The 20,070-nt window shown below is 42.9% G+C and overlaps 1 non-coding gene across 1 annotated transcript; it reads right to left on the bottom strand.

Moving 5' to 3' along the window:
* Window positions 1-6,481: 6,481 nt before the first annotated feature.
* On the bottom strand, window positions 6,482-6,588 carry LOC148846337 (small nucleolar RNA R71). Its single transcript, XR_016102654.1, has one exon. It is a non-coding gene; the product is annotated as a small nucleolar RNA R71 (small nucleolar RNA).
* Window positions 6,589-20,070: the final 13,482 nt, after the last annotated feature.

The raw sequence follows: 20,070 nt of genomic DNA, 5'->3' as shown, positions 1-20,070 counted from the left end.
CCTCGAGCTAGAATGACCCACGGAGTAGTTCGCGGAATGAGCCGCACCCACCAAAGAGACCATTCCCATCCCGGCTTCGATAGAAGACCCAACTTTGTAGTCTCAACTGGTAAGTTTCTTACTAAAAAATTTTAGATATTTTTGCATGGTCCGTGGCAGAAATGCCCGGCATAAACCCTGGCATCATAACTCATAAGCTCAATACTGATTAGGCCCATTAGACAGAAGAAACACAACCTAGCCTCAGAGAGATGGAGGGCAGTCGATGAGAAGGTCAGGAAGCTCCTTAAGACCTATTTTATCAGGGAAGTCCATTACACGAGCTGTGTGGCCAACCCCGTTCTGGTGAAAATGGCTAACGGTAAATGATGCATGTGCGTCGACTACACCAACCTGAACCGAGCTTGCCCAAAGGACTGCTTCCCACTTCCTACGTGACCTCAGGGCCTGAGTTGTTGAGCTTCCTGGATGCCTATTTGGGCTACAATCAGATCAGGATGGACCAAGTTGATGAAGAGAAAACTTCCTTCATAACCGAGCTCGGCCTATACTATTACAAGGTCATGCCCTTCGGGTTGAAAAACATTGGGCCACTTTTCAAAGACTTGCAAATAAACTGTTTGATCCACTATTTGGCAAAAGAGTAGAGTGTTATGTAGACGACATGGCCATCAAAACCCAATTTTCATATGATTTAATACAAGATTTACATTCAGTTTTTGAAATTTTGCATAGATTTAATATGAAATTAAATCCGAACAAGTGTGTCTTCGGTGTCACCTCGGGTAAATTCCTTGGGTACATCATTAACCGGCGCGACATTGAGGCTAACCCGGACAAAATTAAAGCCATCCTAGAAATGAGACCACCCCAAAAATTGAAGGACGTTCAGAAGTTGAACGACCGGTTAGCCACTCTGAGCCGCTTCATGTCCAAGTCAGAAGATTGTTGTCTGCCCTTCTTTAAGGCCATAAAAAGCAAAGGCTTTGAATGGACAAAAGGGTGCCAACTCGCGCTCGACGAGCTCAAAAAGTACCTCACCAGCATCCCAGTCTTAACTTGACCCGAAGAGGGTGATGTTTTAGAGCTATACCTCTTGGCAAGTGACGAGGTGGTAAGCTCGGTAGTGATAAGAGAAGTAGATCGGGTCCAACGACCCATTTATTATGTTAGTAAAGTGTTGCAGGGAGCAGAGACAAGGTACCCAAAGATAGAAAAGTTAGCCTATGCACTAGTCATAGCAGCTTGGAAGGCCCATACTTCCAAGCTCACACCATCATTTTCCTTACCAACAAACCTCTGAGGCAAGTCTTGCTCAAGCTCGAGGTCTCAGGAAGGTTGAAAAAGTGGGCAATCGAGTATGAACTCCAGTACAAGCCGCAAACTGCTATCAAGGCCCAAGCCTTAGCGGACTTCATCGCAGAATGCACCTTTAGCTCCGAAGTCCCCAAGTCGGTGGAACATGAGGCCCCCAATGTGGGCGAGCCCGGGGTTACCAGGCCAGTTGAGCTCGAGGGCCATGAAGTAGCAACTAGCGCGACATCTCTCCTAGTTAGGCCAAGCATGAACTAGGACGAGGAGCCCTGGATCCTTCACATAGATGGCTCGTCAAACCAGTGGGGGTTGGGATCATTTTGTACGGGCCCAACGGTGTGAAATTGGAGTATGCACTGCGCTTTGAGTTTGTGGCATTCAATAACAAAGTAGAGTACGAGGCGCTACTAGCCAGGCTGGATCTGGCAAAGGAAGTGAAAGCCAAGCACATTGTTGTCTGCAGTGATTCCCAGCTCGTGGTCAACCAAGTTACGGGTGAGTATGAAGGTCGTGAACCAACCATGATAGCTTTCTTAGCTAAAGTAAGAGAGGCCTTGCTCAACTTCCAGTCACACTTCATCCAGCAAATCCCAAGATCAGAGAATGCTGAGGCTGATGCCCTATCCCGGTTAGCTAGCACTAGCGATAACACCATGAGAACTGTGTATATAGAGAACTTGCCTCGGCCTAACAGTCTCAGGGGGCAGAGGAGGTCGCTCCCATTGTTCAAGTAGAGCTGAGCTGGATTGATCCACTCGCGAGCTTCCTGCTACACAGGACCCTCCCTGCAGATCGTAATGCTGCTAGGAGTGTAGAGCGTCAAGCAGCCAAATACGTCATGATAGACGAATAGCTGTACCGAAGATCCTACACGCTCCCCTATTTGCGCTGCCTGTGACCCTCTGAAGCTGAGCTCGTCCTCCGTGATACTCATGAAGGCCTGTGCGGTGGACATTTGGGGGGCAGAGCCCTCATTCAGAAAGCACTACGACAGGGGTATTACTGGCCAACGGTGAAGGCAGACGCGACCGAGCTCATCAAAAAATGCGACAAGTGTCAGAAGCACACCAACATCCACCACCGGCCTACCGCCAACCTAAAATACCTCACTAGCCCATGGCCATTTACACAATGGGGGATCGACTTACTCAGGCCATTCCCACCAGCAACAAGGCAAAGAAGGTTCCTAGTGGTGGCAGTCGACTATTTTACGAAGTGGGTCAAGGCTGAACCCCTCGCAACAATCACAGCCCGAAATGTGCAGAACTTCTTTTGGAAGAACATAGTTTGTCGTTTTGAACTACCTCGGGTATTGATCTAAGATGAACCTATAATTTATCTATATTTTATGAGGTTTTTGCATGAAATTTTATGCTGGTTTAATTAGATTTTGCCCTATTTTAGCTTGATTGCAAGAAAGATTTCAGGGGGAGCCAAATCAACAAAAAGAAGGCAAAAGCAAGAAAAGAAAGCCCAAAATTTATCAAGTTCAGCCCGGCCCAGCCATGAGAGCAAGGGAGTTTCATTCGGCCCAAGTAGTGCAAGCTAACTCTTTGGAAAACCCAAGGGAAGAAGCCTAGCAAGAAGGAAATTTCGGCCCAGCCCATTTTTAGCCCAAATAACAGCCTAGAGTGTAGCCAACATGAGCTCAAAAGCAAGCTAAGTTGTAGCCCAAATAGCAGCCCAAAGGGAGTTAGGGGCGGCAACTCCTAGATGTTTCTTGAAGAGAAGGAGGGAGCACTCTAGAAGGTTCATGAGGGGTGTAATACACCCAATTCTAGAGACTTCAAGAAGGGGCAAGAGCCCCCTTGAAAAACTATATAAGGAGGCCTCTAGGAGGGGAGAGAGTTGTTCAATTGCTTGAGAGGAAGGCTCTCCCACTCTTAGAGGTTCGGCCACCTTGAGAGAAGAGAAGAGAAGAAGGCTAGGCGCAAGGAAGAAGAAGAAGAAGGGCTGAAGGAAGTTCAAGACAAGCAAGCTAGAAGACGAAGGTGAGTTCAAATTGAGGGTTTGTGATTCAAAGATCTTTTGTAATAAATCATTTGTAGTTTCATTCTCTTTTGATTTGAATTCAGTTTCTTTGTTATATTTTCTTTCTTCTTTCTCCTTGTTTTCATTCTTCCTTGATGTATTTCAGCTTGTAAAATTTCAGTTCAGCAATCTAATTCTTTTTTATTCATTCAAATGGTCATGAATTATACTTGAAGTTTCTTGAATAAGGGTGTTATTGTAGAGTAATTCGGCCAACTAACCTTCAAAACTCAGATCTGAATTCTCAGATCTGAGATTGCAAGATCTGAATTGCTTGAAAGAGAATTCAGATCTGCAATTTTCAGATTGGCCGAATTAATCTACAGCTTGGAATTCCTAGAGTGCTTGAGAGAGACTCTAGGAATTCAGATCTACTATTCAAGAACTGAATTGAGTGCAAGGTTAGAGATAACTTGTACAATTCAGTTGGTGATCAATTTAGATTTGAATTGATGCCTTAGAAGTGTTTGAAGAAATGCATGCATGGGGATTAGATTCTTGCTAGAGATAGAAGAACCGTCACTCATGCATAGGATGAACATGCGCTTGAGAGAGGCTGTTCATGACCTTGGGGTTTCACCAAACCAAAGCTCAATCATGATTTATTCGAATGATCCAAATTGATAGATTGCTGAATTCTGAGATTGACATTTACTGCTTACTCTTCTAACCTGATTTGAAGGCAATTGGGCCAATGATTTAGATAGATTTTAATTTAGGATTTCTTAGCTTTCATTAGAGTTTTGATTTATTTGTTGATCAGATAAGAAGTGCTCAATTTAGTATTGGTAATTGTTTCCTAAATCCTCGTGGGAACGATACTTCACTCACTACTTTATTACTTGAACGGCTAGTGCACTTGCTAGTGTCACAATGAGCCACACATCAAGTGTTTGGCGCCATTGTCGGGGATTTATAGAAGCAATATTAGGAAACATTGAGCATTCTTAATCTGGTATCATTCAGCATTGCATTCATAGTTGGTTTAATTTGCTTAACTTTACATTTTAGCTTTGAATGCAACTGCTGTACTACTGTAGTTATGTTTCTTCTTTCTTAAGTAGATTACTTTCTTTTTCTGGTTTCAGTTTCATTTTAATAAAGGCATATTTGATTTCTATTCAATCTTGGTGTTGTTCCCTTCAAAAAGAAAAAAAAAATTTCACAAAAACATGAGTGTTGCAGATCTGAGTTGCATTCGGCACTCAGATCAGCAGATTTCAGATCTGCAGCACTCAGCCGAAAAGAATTGCTTGTGTTTCAGAATTTTATTTCTTTTTCCATTACAAAAAAAAAGAAAAAAATATATATAAAATGAAAAAAAAAGGGGAGATCTTTTGAACAACAATAGGAGCAATTGAGAATTCAGATTTGAGTTCTGCTATTGCAGATCTGAATTCTGCTATTGCAGATCTGAATTCTGCTATTGCAGATCTGCAACAGTTCAGATCTGAGTTCCTCTGAACTCAGACCTGAACTGATGCAATTTTGAGGGGAATTGGGTGTCATCACCACCCCAATTCACCCTAGGGGCACTTCTGCTATTCCCCAAAAACAATTTGGTAGCAATAACTGAAGGTAAGGCAATTGAGAATTCAGATCCGAACTCAGACTTGAGTTCAGACCTGAATTCTGCTATTGCAGAACTGCTCAGTTCAGATCTGAGTTCAGATGAACTCAGACCTGAACTGATACAAGTTTAAGGTGAATTGGGTGCCATCATCACCCCAATTCACCCTATGATAAATCCGACATACCCCAAAGGTAATTGGATAGCAAAGAATGAAAAAGAAAATTCAGATCTGAACTGATACAGATCTAAACTATAGTTGAGGACTGAACTGATACAGAGCACATTTTGGATTTTGGGTGACTTGAACATTTGCTTTATCCACTTGTAACCGAGCTACATTAGCTAAGGAGGTGTATGTTTGGATTGAATAATTGTTATGCCTCAGATATTTAAGAAAAATTAGCACTTTCCAAGTATTTCTATTAGCATTCAGATCTGTAGCAGGGCTGCTATAGTGCAACAGTTAGCAGACCTGATTTCATATTTCTACAAAAGTTGTATGGACCGAATAGCTTGCAATACCAAACATTGCAGACCCAATTTTCAGGTCTTAGCAAGTGTTTGATATGCATCAGCTATACAGGTTTGAGCTTCAATTGTAGAGCTTAAAATCCTTAACCCAAGCCTAACTCAGGACTGGTTTTAGTTTATTTCAGATCCTTTTAAATTATTTTTCAGATCAGATCTGATTTCAGCCCTAAAGCATCACAGACTTGATTCCAACCTTAATGGATGTATATTGTAGTGTATACCAATGAGTGTGTATAAGATATACAGCTCAGATCTGAATTATTATTTGTTAATTTCTCTGGACTAACAATACCAAAGACTTGTAGATCTGAACTCAACTAAATTGGGTCTGAATTCAGATGTTGCAATCGATGGATGTAGATAAAGGAACCTTGAATAAGATGAATGGTTTAAATCTGCTTTTAGTATAATCGGCTTCATTTATTCATGATAGGATGTAGGTTTTTGTATTCCAATAATTCACTTTACATTTTCAATGTGATAGGATTAGTTATTTATTTTCTTTTGTGAATATTGGCATTTTTATTGCTTTGACTTTAACAGTTTATGACAAGCAGACCTGAACTGGAAGAGATCCTTTACGACCCGGAGATTGAACGGACTCTCCGTGTCCGTTTGAGAGCTGCTAGGCAAGTCAGACAAGAAGCAAAAGAAATGGCTGAACAAAGAACTATGATGGATTATGCCAAGCCCACCCTCACCGGGACTGTCTCCAGCATTATCAGGCCAACTATTGCTGCCAATAACTTCGAAATTAAACCGGCCATAATCCAAATGATACAAAATACGGTTCAGTTTTGTGGTATGGCCCATGAGGATCCGAATGCCCATATTGCTAACTTCTTGGAAATCTGTGACACCTTCAAACACAATGGGGTAAGTGATGATGCCATCCGGCTGAGGTTATTCCCATTTTCTTTGAAGGATAAAGCCAAAGCTTGGTTGAACTCATTACCGACAGGATCTATAGCTACATGGGACGAAATGGCCAGCCGTTTTCTCTCTAAATATTTTCCCCCTTCTAAAACTGCTAAAATGAGGAATGACATCATTACTTTTTTCCAGCAAGAGGGGGAATCTTTATATGAGTCATGGGAACGATACAAGGAGCTGTTAAGGAGAGTTCCTCACCATGTCCTCCCCATTTGGCTGCAAGTGTAGACTTTCTATAATGGTCTTACTGACTAAAATAAGACCATATTAGATTCTGCAGCCGGAGGATCCATAAATAATAAAACTCTTGAGGTTGCCCATGCACTTATTGAGGAAATGGCAGCCAACAACTATCAATGGCATTCGGAAAGAACTCAAACTAGGAAGCAGCAAGGCTTGCATAATGTTGACACTTATACAGCACTATCTGCACAAATAGGAGCACTCAGTAAGAAAATAGATGAAATGCAGATAGCTGCCATGCATGTGCAGCCTCTTAATTGTGAATTGTTGGGGGAGGCCACATCAGTACAGACTGCCAAGTTGGCAATCAGTTCAGACCATCTACTGAACAAGTTGACTATGTCAGCAATTCGTCAAGACAGTAGGGTTACCAGAGTCACCATACTTTTCATCCAGGATGGAGGGGACATTCAAACCAGTCCTGGCCAAATCAGCATATTTCCAAGCCGTTCCACTAGACTTATCATCAGCCTGAACCAAAATCCAATTTGGAGGAACTGATGACAAAATTTATAGCAGGTGCAGAAACTAGGTTCCAGAACCAGGAAGCCTCAATCAAAAACCTGGAAAACCAAGTGGGGCAATTGGCACAATTAATCTCTTCCAGACGCCAGGAACTCTTCCAAGCAACACTGAAGTGAATCCACGAGAGCAGGTGCAAGCTATTACCTTAAGAAGTGGAATAGAGTTGCCTGAGGTAGAAAAGAAGAATTGGGCTGAACCCAAGGCAGAAACAAGCCTTGGGACCAGACAACAGAAGACGGAACAACCAGAAGCACAACAAGGGATGCACCAACAACCACAAGTTCCATTCCCTAACAGGCTGAAGCAACAAAAATTGGAGAAGGAATTTGGTAAGTTTCTTGAAATATTTAAAAGTTTACATATTAATATTCCTTTTGCTGATGCTTTAGCCCAGATGCCACACTATGCAAGGTTTTTGAAGGAATTATTGGCAAACAAAAGAAAATTGGGAGATGTGGCTACAGTTGCATTAAATGAGGAATGTTCTGCTATCCTTCTGAACAAGCTGCCTCAGAAACTCAAAGATCTAGGGAGTTTCACTATTCCTTGTACCATTGGCAGTTTAAAAATTGAAAAGGCTTTATGTGACCTGGGAGCTAGCATCAATTTAATGCCATATTCTATCTTCAAGAAATTGGGGATGAATGAACCCCAACCCACTAGAGTGGCATTACAATTGGCTGATAGATCCATTAGACATCCTAGGGGGATCATAGAAGATGTGTTAGTTAAAGTTGACAAATTCATTTTTCCAGTTGATTTCATTGTGTTAGACATGCAAGAAGATGTGGAGGTCCCGCTTATCCTAGGGAGACCTTTCCTGGCTACCGGGAAAGCAATGATTGATGTCCAACAAGGACAACTCAGTCTTAGGATACAAGATGAGGAGAAAATTTTTAAAATGTCTAATGCTATGAAACATGCACCCTCTAGTGATGATTCTTGTTTTATGATTGATGCCATTGAATTGACAATTGATGAATGCTTCCAGGTAAGTAGAATAACTGATCCTCTTGAACTCTGCCTCCAACAGGGAGAACTTGAAGAGGGAGAAAATGAAAAAATAAACCTCATGATAGCATACCTGAACGATAAGCCTCAATTCAAGGGAAAGGGGTTTCTTAAATTAGAGAACTTAGGCAAATTGCCTAGACCATCAGGTAAGCCATCACCCCAAGAACCCCCCACCCTTGAACTGAAGCAATTACCATCCCATTTAGAGTATGCTTTCCTTGAGGAACCATCAGATCTCCCCGTGATAATTTCTGCAGCGCTGAATCCCTTACAAAGAGAAAAATTATTAAGAGTGCTGCGGGAACACAAAAATGCTATAGCTTGGAAGGTAGAAGATATCAAAGGCATTAATCCATCAATCTGCACTCACAGAATTTTGATGGAAGAGGACAGCAAGCCTTCCGTTCAACCCCAAAGGCGCCTGAAGCCCAACATGAAAGAAGTAGTAAAGGCTGAAATAATTAAGTTGTTAGATGCTGGGATCATTTATCCTATTTCTGATAGTTCTTGGGTAAGCCCTGTGCAAGTTGTGCCCAAAAAAGGGGGTATGACTGTTGTTCCAAATGAGAAAAATGAACTCATCCCTACTAGAACCGTTACCGGATGGCGTGTGTGTATTGACTATAGAAAATTAAATGAAGCCACCCGGAAGGACCATTTCCCTTTCCCATTTATGGATAAAATGTTGGAGAGGCTAGCCGGGCATGAGTATTATTGTTTCTTGGATGGATATTCAGGGTATAACCAGATACCAATTGCACCAGAAGATCAAGAAAAGACCACTTTTACTTGCCCATATGGAACCTTTGCATACCGAAGGATGCCCTTTGGGTTATGCAATGCCCCAGCAACCTTTCAGCGATGTATGATGTCTATATTTTCTGATATGGTTGGAAAATTTATTGAGATCTTCATGGATGATTTTTCAGTTTTTGGCTCTTCGTTTGATGCATGTTTGAATAATCTGGAACAGGTACTTACTAGATGTAAAGAAACGCATCTTGTGTTGAATTGGGAGAAATGTCATTTTATGGTGCAAGAAGGCATAGTGCTTGGACACAAGATCTCTCAAAGAGGTATAGAAGTCGACAAGGCCAAGGTGGAGGCAATTGAAAAATTGCCAACCCCAACATCTGTTCGTTCTTTGAGAAGTTTCTTAGGACATGTCGGATTCTATAGAAGGTTTATTAAAGATTTCTCAAAAATTTCCAAGCCATTATCTACCTTGCTTCAGAAAGAAGTGCCTTTTGAATTTTCAATTGAATGCCTTCATGCTTTCAACATCTTGAAAGACAAATTGATCCATGCACCTATCATGGTAGCACCAGATTGGACCCTCCCATTTGAATTAATGTGTGATGCGAGTGATTTTGCTATAGGAGCTGTTTTAGGACAAAGAATGAACAAACATTTTCATCCAATTTACTATGCTAGCAGAACCTTGACTGGACCCCAACTCAATTACACCACCACAGAAAAGGAGCTGCTAGCAGTAATATTTGCACTTGATAAGTTTCGTTCATATCTGATATTATCCAAGGTTGTTGTCCACACAGATCACTCGGCATTAAGGCACTTGCTTACCAAGCAAAATTCAAAACCAAGACTGATCAGGTGGATCCTTTTATTGCAAGAGTTTGACATTGAGATTAGAGACCTGAAGGGTGCTGCAAACCTGGCTGCTGACCATCTCTCCCGGTTGGACACGGTAAGCTCAAAAGAGGAGATAACCAGCAACATTCGAGAAGAATTTCCGGATGAGCAGTTGTACTCAATACAGAAATACTCATATCCTTGGTATGCTGATTTTGCTAATTATCTAGCTGCACAAGTCCTTCCTCCTAACCTTTCATATCAACAGAAAAAGAAATTCCTTTCTGATGTAAAATACTATTTGTGGGAGGAACCTTTTTTGTATAAATTGTGTGCAAATCAGATCATAAGGAGATGTGTCCCCGAGGAGGAGATGGAGTCGGTACTCCAATTTTGCCATGATAAAGAAGCAGGAGGTCATTTTGGAGCTAGTCGCACTGCAGCCAAGGTTTTGCAATCAGGTTTTTATTGGCCCACACTTTTCAAAGATGCCCATCGGTATGTGTCCACATGTGACAAATGCCAAAGATCGGGAAACATTTCCCGACGGAATGAAATGCCCCTTTCCAATATTTTAATCTATGAAATCTTTGATGTTTGGGGTATAGATTTCATGGGACCTTTCCCGAATTCTTTTGGGAATAAGTACATCCTCGTTGCAGTTGACTATGTATCCAAATGGGTAGAAGCCATGGCTTTACCTACAAATAACTCAAGAAGGGTGGTACACTTCCTAAAGAAACTATTCTCTTGATTTGGCACTCTGCGAGCTATAATTAGTGATAGGGGAACTCACTTCTGCAATAGCCAATTTGAGAGGTTAATGCAGAAATATGGAATTACACATAAATTATCTACCCCTTATCACCCTCAAACTAGTGGCCAAGTGGAGTTGGCTAACAGGGAACTCAAAAGAATTCTGGAAAAGACCGTAGCATCCGCCAGAAAAGATTGGTCCATCAAATTAGATGATGCATTATGGGCATACAGAACTGCATTTAAGACACCCATTGGCATGTCCCCCTACAGATTGGTCTTTGGTAAAGCATGCCATTTACCAGTTGAATTGGAACACAAGGCCTATTGGGCTCTTAAATTCTTAAATTTTGACATTCAGGCCACAGGGGCTAAAAGGCGGTTGCAATTGAATGAATTGGATGAATTCAGACTTACCACCTATGAGAATGCCAAAGTTTATAAAGAAAGAATAAAAAACTGGCATGATAAGAACTTGCTGAGACGGGATTTTTATGTAGGCCAACAGGTATTGTTATATAATTCCCGTCTCCGCTTGTTTCCAGGTAAGCTGAGATCCAGGTGGTCTGGACCCTTTACCATTTCACAGGTTTTTCCCCATGGGGCTATAGAACTCAACCACCCGGTTCAGGGCACGTTTAAAGTAAATGGTTAGCGCCTGAAACCATATTTAATGGGCGGTACTGTACCCCCTCCATCCACTGTTTATCTTGATAACCAATAATCTTTTATGCTTGCTCATGAACAAGTTAAGGAATCTTTTTGTCATTTATCTTTTTAGAATATTAGTTAGTAAAATAAAGATATTTTTCTCAAAATTCCAATTCTTTAAGGACTCAGTTCATCATTTTCTTTTCTTCAGTTTGCTCTAGCAAGTGTGATCCCCTAACACTACGAACATTGAGGACAATGTTCATCTTAAGTGTGGGGGAGTGAGCCCGAGGCTAGGGTATGGGGGCTGAAACCATGCACCTCATTCACCCCAACACACATATGCAGGCAATGACATAACCAAAAAAGACTGGAACCCCTCAAGTTCATTACTATTTATTTGATGATTTTTTTTTAAGAAGGAATTCAATGAGTTGAGGGAGACTGATGTACTTGTTAAGTTTTTATTCTTGTGAATGACCCAATTTGATATATGCATGAGAAAAGGGGAGCTGAATATGCTTTTCAGCATGACTAGCCCTAACTATCTTCATGTGTATAGAAGCCCTTGATTTTATGGTTAATGGTCAAGAGAGCTAGTGCACATCTGAAGTGCTGATTCTTGAGGTTCAATAATTGCAAAGAAGGACAAAAGCCCAAATTGACTCCGCTATTTTGAACTGAATAGTAAAACTAGCAGCTCAGAACATGAGTCCTACCTCAAGTAAGTGACCAATGTGAGATGGAGCATAAGATGCACTCACACCAAAAAAAAAAAAAAAAGAGAGAGAGAAAAGTGTGTGAAATGGAGCATAAAATGCACTCACACCGAAAAAAAAAAAAAGGGTGAGATGGAGCATAAGATGCACTCACCCTTAGAAATAAGTAATTGTGGTGACAACCGAGGTTCAAAGGGGCACTCTAAAGTTGAACTCTCATTGAGATTTAGTTACAGATGTGAAACTTAGTGAAATTTGATTATTAACCTTGACAATTAAGGAGCTGATTTATATATGAATTAGGAGTGAAGGCTAGACTATGATGAAATTCATATTCTCCTTTCCTTGGATCTGATACATATCTTAAATGGTAATTTACAAGAATAAGAGTTGAGCACTTACAAAAGTTCCCCGACTACTCAATGCATTTCTATCTTAAAAATTTCACCAGGTAAATGGTGAGAACAGAAGGGGGGAATGTTAAGTTTATGACTGATGTCTTTGCTTGAGGACAAGCAAAAGCTTAAGTGTGGGGGTATTTGATGAACCTACAATTTATCTATATTTTATGAGGTTTTTGCATGAAATTTTATGCTGGTTTAATTAGATTTTGCCCTATTTTAGCTTGATTGCAAGAAAGATTTCAGGGGGAGCCAAATCAACAAAAGGAAGGCAAAAGCAAGAAAAGAAAGCCCAAAATTTATCAAGTTCAGCCCGGCCCAGCCATGAGAGCAAGGGAGTTTCATTCGGCCCAAGTAGTGCAAGCTAACTCTTTGGAAAACCCAAGGGAAGAAGCCTAGCAAGAAGGAAATTTTGGCCCAGCCCATTTTTAGCCCAAATAACAGCCTAGAGTGTAGCCCACATGAGCTCAAAAGCAAGCTAAGTTGTAGCCCAAATAGCAGCCCAAAGGGAGCTAGGGGCGGCAACTCCTAGATGTTTCTTGAAGAGAAGGAGGGAGCACTCTAGAAGGTTCATGAGGGGTGTAATACACCCAATTCTAGAGACTTCAAGAAGGGGCAAGAGCCCCCTTGAAAAACTATATAAGGAGGCCGACAATGGTAAGCAGTTCGAAGACATCAAATTCCATAACTAGTGCCAAGACATGGGAATTCAGCAGAACTTCACCTCAGTGGCGCACCCTCAGGCAAACGGTCAGGTGGAAGTCACAAACAGAGCTATTTTCCATGCACTAAAGGCACGTCTGGACCGAGCTAAGGGACTATGGGTAGATGATCTGTCCAGCATATTATGGGCTTATCGTACCACGAAAAAGACTGCTACAAGAGAAACCCCCTTTAACTTCACCTACGACACTGAAGCAATCATTCCTGCCAAGATCGAAGTTCCCTCGCTGAGACTAGAAGCGTATGATGACAAGGCAAATGAAGACGAGTTACGTACCAACCTCGACTTACTTGACGAAGTACGGGACCTCGCATACATCAGGGCCGCGGCCTACCAGCAAAGGGTAGCTCGATACTATAACATTAGGATCAAAAGGCAGACTCTCCACATTGGCGATCTGGTTCTCCATAAGGTTATGGTGCCTGAGCCTGGTGTTGGTAAGCTTGGTCCGAACTGGGAAGGACCCTACCGAGTAAAGCGAGTACTCAGGGAAGGAACATATGGGCTTGAAACCCTGGAAGGGAAACAAGTACATCGGGCATGGAATATTGTCAACCTAAGGCAGTATTACCTATAAATAACTGAGTAGACCACGTGTCACTCTCAAAGCCTAAGGGCCAAAATGCCGAGCTAACAAAGACCTTGGCACAATAAGACCCAGTCGCTTCTATTCCATGGGCAAACTCCAAGAGCAGACCACGAGTCACTTTCAGAGCTTAAGGGCCAAAATGCCGAACTAACAGACTTCGGCATAAGGGCCAAAATGCCGAACTAACAGACTCTGGCATAATAACCTAGCCGCCTCTATGACACGAACAAACTCCGAGGATGGCTGAAGCCACTCACCTCTCGGCCAAGGGGCTAAAATACCGAGCTAACCAAGGAGCTCAGCACCACAGTACATAATGTGTCAAGGGTGCAAGCAGACCGGTAGATTCTGCGATGCTTAGGTCACCTCGGCGTACAACCAGAAGACAATTTGGGCATGCCTTACTATGTGAATCACCTCGGTGTATGTCACAACATCCACCCCCACGAGGTACTAGGAGAGCTCAGGGCGGCAAAAGTTGAGAAACCCTACTTCGTACACTTTACTACAATAGCTCAGACAAAACGGATGCTTTAGCGAGTAACAACACTTGGCAAAGAAAAAGCTGATTTCATTAACAAATAAGTTTTGCACAATGAGCTTGACAGAAAAAAGGGAAAAAGGAAAAAGAAACTAAAACTGAGCTCGTAGGCTCAAAGTACAAAAAATAATTACTTTGGGGGATCGTCATCTCTATGCGGGACCTCCTCAGAAGCTTCAGGCCGATCGGTGACATCTGCTTCTTTGTCACCGTCCTCGTCCTCAGAATTCGGATCTTCTGTGGCTTAACAGGCTATCTCATCCATGATTCATTAGGTGGTGATGGCGCTCGTGTCAAGCTCGAGGTATGTATGCCTTATCAGCCACCTGCTGAGCTTGAACCCCTTACGGTAGGCCTCCCCTAGAACGGCATCGAACTTGTCCGATTGGATGTACTCCGCGACAACCTTGATCTTTGTCTCCTCTTGGCTTGAGTAAAGATCTCAGTCTTCTCCTCAATGTCAGCCTTGAGGAACTCCACCTCATGCAGAAGGGCCTTTTTGTTCTCCTTAAGGCCTTCTGCCTCTGCCCTGAGAGTGTCCAGCTCACCTCTCAGCACGCCCTTCTCATGTGCCAGCTCTGCTTTGAGGGTGTCCACCTCGCCCCTCAGCGCATCCTTCTCGTGTGTCAGCTCCTCCTTCTCTGCCATCAATGCCGTGATGACATTCTTCTAGGCCATGGTGTCGCTCTCCATCTGTGGATTTGGCCGCGAGCTGCCCTCAGATCAGCATGGGCTGCACGGGATGACTCCTCAGCGTTCAGAGCCTGCTTCAGGTTCCTCTCAGATTGAAGAGTCAGGGCATGCACGACGGAGTTCGCCTAACGAAGAATGTTGGTTAGCACCGAAGAGATGTATATATATATATATACATAAAGAGGAGAGAAGGGAGGAAACTTACCACCATGGTGTGGGTAGCAGCTCGGGCTTCGAGCTAAGCAGGGGTGAGCTCGGCCTAGGTCAAGACTTCCTCGGCGTAAACAGCCCCTTGCTCTTCCGAAGTCTGCACTGGGGGACCAAGATACTTTGGTTTCCATTTGGGCTTCCCGAGCTGGATACCGCCATCTCGGCTGTGCGGATGGGCTCGGCAAAGGCTTCAACTGCTACGTCGGCAGCCTCAGTGACGATCTTAGGCTCAGGTGTTGCCTTCGTAGTAGGCTCAGCTGAGGTCTCGGGCTCCTGAGGTGGTACGGACTCCTCCAAGTCGATGATCGGAGGAGTGTCACGGAGCTCGGGCTCAGAAGAGGGAGCCAGTGGAAGCTTGGGCTCGGGAGTGGCGGCCGACAGTGACTTAACACGAGCTTTCTTAGCAGTCCACTTCTTCCTCCCCTTCATATGGTCGAAGAGCTTATGCCCCTTGAGCTTATCCGCTTCCATGGGACCTGCAACAAAGCTCGGCATTAGTACTCAAGTAAAAGAAGAAAAAGGAGAAAGTGCAAGCCAAGTGACTAAGGTACTAAGACTACCTACCCAGACTCAAGCCGGCCTAAATGAGCTTGCTCTCGGTGATGTAATCCTTGTAACTAAACCCGACCTCAGCCCATGACTGGAGCGTCTCCCTTGTCTTCTTGTCAAAGATATGATGTTAGGGTCTTGGATAGCCATCCTCCATTGAGTAGGGAAGGGCCACCCCGCGGGGTTCTAGACTACGAAGTAGTCCTGCTTCCAAGCTGGGATCTTGCTCGGAAGCTTGTGCGGCAACTTGAAGCCCGAGCGAGGGGACAAGTAATAGGCCCTCCTATGCTCGGGAAGAACGCATGAAGCACTCTTCTTTATGGTGAGAATGGAACAGAATATGTCCAGGTTCAGGGGGAGGATGTACTCGTAGCAAAGGGAGATGGTCCCGACCATGTTATGGACCGAGTTCGGGTAGAGCTGGTCTATTGTAACATTGATGTGATTCAGGATCTCCACAATAAGTGGATGGAAAGGAAGACGGAGCCCGGCTATGAGCTGCTTCTAGAAGATCATGACCTCATCAGGGCTGTGTTCCCATGGGAAGTTACCCATAGGTAGATTGTAGGTGTACTCCTTGGGCAGGTTGTACTACCAGATGAGGTAGCGGAGCCTCTCCAGGGTCATGGTGGAGGGTCCGAACCTATCCAGCATCTGACCTCGGTGAGAGGTGGACACCAAGTTACCCGAGGCCTCTTGCACCTCGGGAGACTGGACTCCAACAGGGTCACCCTGAGCCGGGGTATCCACCTCGGGCTCATCTAATTGGCTATCAAAACTAGACATAATGAAATTGAAGGAAAAGAAGCTAGGGTGACTCACTAAAGGAAGATGACCAAATTGGGAAGAACTGACCCAATCTGGAGGCTTTGGATGCGAGCTCAAGACTAGGGCTGAGGATTTGTGACGAAGGAAAAATGGCCAATACCCCTACTATTTATAACCACTGTACGCATGCATTAACGGTTGAGATCGAAAGACCTGACGGTTGTCATGAAAACTGGCTGCGTGACCCCCGAGGCAAAATTGGTTTAGCGTGTTTTTTTATGTCCGTGGAGTTCATAAGTTGCATGACGTCCGCGCGTAGACCGTACATGACCCGGGCTGCTCCTCATTGAGCCGAGCAGAGAACCAGTCCAACCAATGAGCTGACGGACAAGAAGGCTTAAGCCTGAGCCAAATCCACCCGGTAGTCTGCGGACTCCCCGCGTTGGGTCTGAACCCCCAGCACGGGGAGTGGGGGGCAATTGATGTAGGGTGATTTGGCCCGACCTCGTAGCACAGGGACACATGGACATGACCTGGCATAAGTGGCAACTTAGCATGACAGCTTGGTCACAACTCAGCGTAGCAATATCGCCGAAGCCCGACTGAACGACTCGGTGGGTGTGACAACTTGCCGGGAAGCAAGGCCCAGCTCACCCCAACCCCTAAGGGTGGAGCGCCCCGATCTCCCTCTGTGCAAAGGGACCCGAGCTCCTCCTAAGAGGTTCCGAGCTCTTCCTTCCTAAGAAGGGAGCACCCCGACTTCTGGTTAATTGTCCCAAGGGAGAAACACGTCGGGACAACACCGTCGACACTCCTGTTCTTACTTGCTTAAGGTTTGCCTCTAGTGTGAGCAACTCGGGGTACCTCGGCACCTCGGTGCAAGGTAACTCAGCCCCAGGCGGTTCGGTGCAAAGTAGATCGGCAACCTACAGGGAAGATCCGCCTGACATCCATACCTGTCGGATCTAGTGGCAGCGCCCACATCTCTCGCCAGGCTTCGTCATGCCTGCCATCTTTGAAAAGCATGGCATGCCTGACAGTTCCGTACCTTGCAACAGCAGCCTGCACCTGCCATCTCAACCCTGGCAGTAACCGCTAGGGCAGTGACGGTTATGCCTGATGTGACTGAGCTCCGATATAAAAGGACCCCGACCCTCGCAAAGCAAAGGTATTAAAGCTAGCACTTTCAGCACTCTTAACTCTCTCTGTGCTTTCCTTGAGTTTTCCTCAGAATTCTAACTTAGCCATCGGAGTGTTCCTGCCGGGAGAGCTCCCCAAGAATCCTTCACGTTCCTCTCTATCTCAGGAGCTATCTATCACAGCTAGGAGCCAGGTTTCAGCCAACTAAGAGTACCCAGATCGTGCAGCATCACAACCCAATACAAAAATTTCCACCATCTTGTTGGCTTTATGAGAGCTAGCATTATCCCTCAGGATTTAGAGGCTTAACATCCCCACCCGCTACAAGGAATTGAAGTAGTACCTTCGCTATCAACTTAAGTTTTTGGTGTAATGGTAAGCATTAATTTTTCCTTGAACGACAAATTGGTATTAGAGTTAGGTCATAGTTCGAGTCTCATGAGTAACATTGAGGGGAGAAAAAATGTTGGCCCTATGTGTTTTGGTGGTAACAAACACATTGATAATTTGGTAATACTAATGATTTTTGTTAAGTGTGTAATTGTATTTATTGAGTTAAAAATGATTAATAAATGCTAAAAGAATCAAAGCAATGAAGTATTGGGCATCTATCAATTACGGTGAATTTCTCCAAAGGAAGATATTGACTACCATTAACTAAAGGAAGAAGAGCATTTAAGTCCAAGTGGTCTATATTGTGTCATGTTATGTTATATATGTATTGGATTTGATGTAAATCTCAAGCTTAAGATGTATACTAAGAGCTCAAACCTGACCAAACTCAGTTAACTTGAATCTTTGAGACCAAAGGTTAGACTAGGTCTAGTTTTTAGATGTTTTTGGACTTAAAAAAATATTTAGTCTCACCTTGGAAGCCTAAGGTAACAGAGTATAGACATTTGGAATAAATTTATGCAAGGTTCTAAGGTTATGGATAATTAGCAGTCAACTAATCATACTCATGCATGAATCGACTACCCTTAACAACCAAGGCGTTTGACATCAATGAGAACACTATTCATGAGTTGACTACCTTTGATAGCTAAGACCTGTGATATGTTGTTATCTTCATAAGTTGACTATAGGTCATTGATGAGTCAACAACCTTTGATAGCCGAGGGTTGGCATAAGTTGTTAGTTGACTAATAAGTGGGATTGGTTGATTACTAGAGGATAAAGATTCCCACCTGCAAGTGATAGTCGACCAAGAGAATATGTCAATTTGGCTGTTGGAAGGCATCATGCCAATTTCTTGTTTTGGTATTCCTTTTACTCATTGGAAGCTTGATCTAAAACATTACCAAGACTGGTTTGCATCCTCCCCAACATCTCTCTAATGGTCAGACGCTCTCATCACTATAAATAAGTGGTTTTGGATTAAAAGAAAAATAGGAATTTCTTTTGTGAACATCATCTAAAGAAAATAGAGCATTTTTTGTGAACAAGAATCTTTAAGAATGAAGAGTTCTTTGAACCAAATCAATTAGAAGTGTGAAAAACCAAGTAGCCATCTTGGCTTAAATGTTTCTTACTCAGATTCAAGAATCTCTTCAAGTGGTTGAGCTTAGCAGTTTGTGCAATCTCTTGTTTTGATTAGTTTGCTTTATATTTGTTGCCATCAGCCTACTAAAATGTATTGCATTTATCTTTTTGCTTACAATGTAATATTCTTTTTATTTAAGGTGTTTCAAGAAGTGAACACCTGTGTTGGTGGGGGATATCATCAGGAAAGTCTATCCAAGCATAAAAGGCACCTAAAAGCCCAACTTGTTTGTAAATGTTTCATTGGTAACCGAGAAGTCCAATCAGTTTTGGTTAGTGGAATTCTTAGGATGGGCTTGAGGAAAGGACATAGGCTGGTGTTGGCTAAAAATTTGGTCCATTGATTCGAATGAGTCTAACCCAAATTTGGTCCATTGACACCCCTTGTCTCTCAGGAAGCTAGTTAGTTGAAGACAAATAAGTTGATTCTTGTATATTTCCAAGGGGTTGTCCAAGCATTTTAGATTATATGAAAATATGATTTGGATTCTAGGCAACTAATTAAAACAAAACAAGATTGCTTTATTGCTTCAAGGAAGTCGACTCCTAGAAGTGCTATTGTGGAAAGATGTACAGGATTCATGAGTAAGCATCTTCCTTTTATTTATTTGAGTGTTCCAATTAATAGAGGAAGAATTAAAGTTGCTGGTTGGAAAGGGAAACTTCTCTTTTTTGTTGATAAGTTGGTTCTTATTAGCAATGTTTTTTTAGCATGTTTGCTACAACCACTCCAAAAAACTGTTATTAAAAGAATTGGAAAAGGTGATATGTAACTTATCATGGGCCTCTAGTGATGGCAGTAATAAGGCCTTGTTTGATTTTAGTTGTTTTAAGTAGTTATTTCAACAAGTACTTACAAGAAGTGTTGGGACCAAACATTAAGTGGCAAATAAGTATTTATTCTTATTTGGCAAATAAGTCAGGAATAAGTGCTTATTTCAAAGGAAGCACTTAAAAAAAGTAACTTGGGAGTGGCTTTTTTTAAGCACTTGTTTATCTGAAATTTGTGGGACAGTCTAGTTCTTGAATT

This window comes from Nelumbo lutea, chromosome 7 (assembly GCF_056320005.1).
Source record: "Nelumbo lutea isolate HS-2025 chromosome 7, American lotus-T2T, whole genome shotgun sequence".
Lineage (NCBI taxonomy): Eukaryota > Viridiplantae > Streptophyta > Magnoliopsida > Proteales > Nelumbonaceae > Nelumbo > Nelumbo lutea.
The sequence above is the reverse complement of the archived record's forward strand: the minus strand, read 5'-3'. Positions and strand labels throughout refer to the sequence as shown.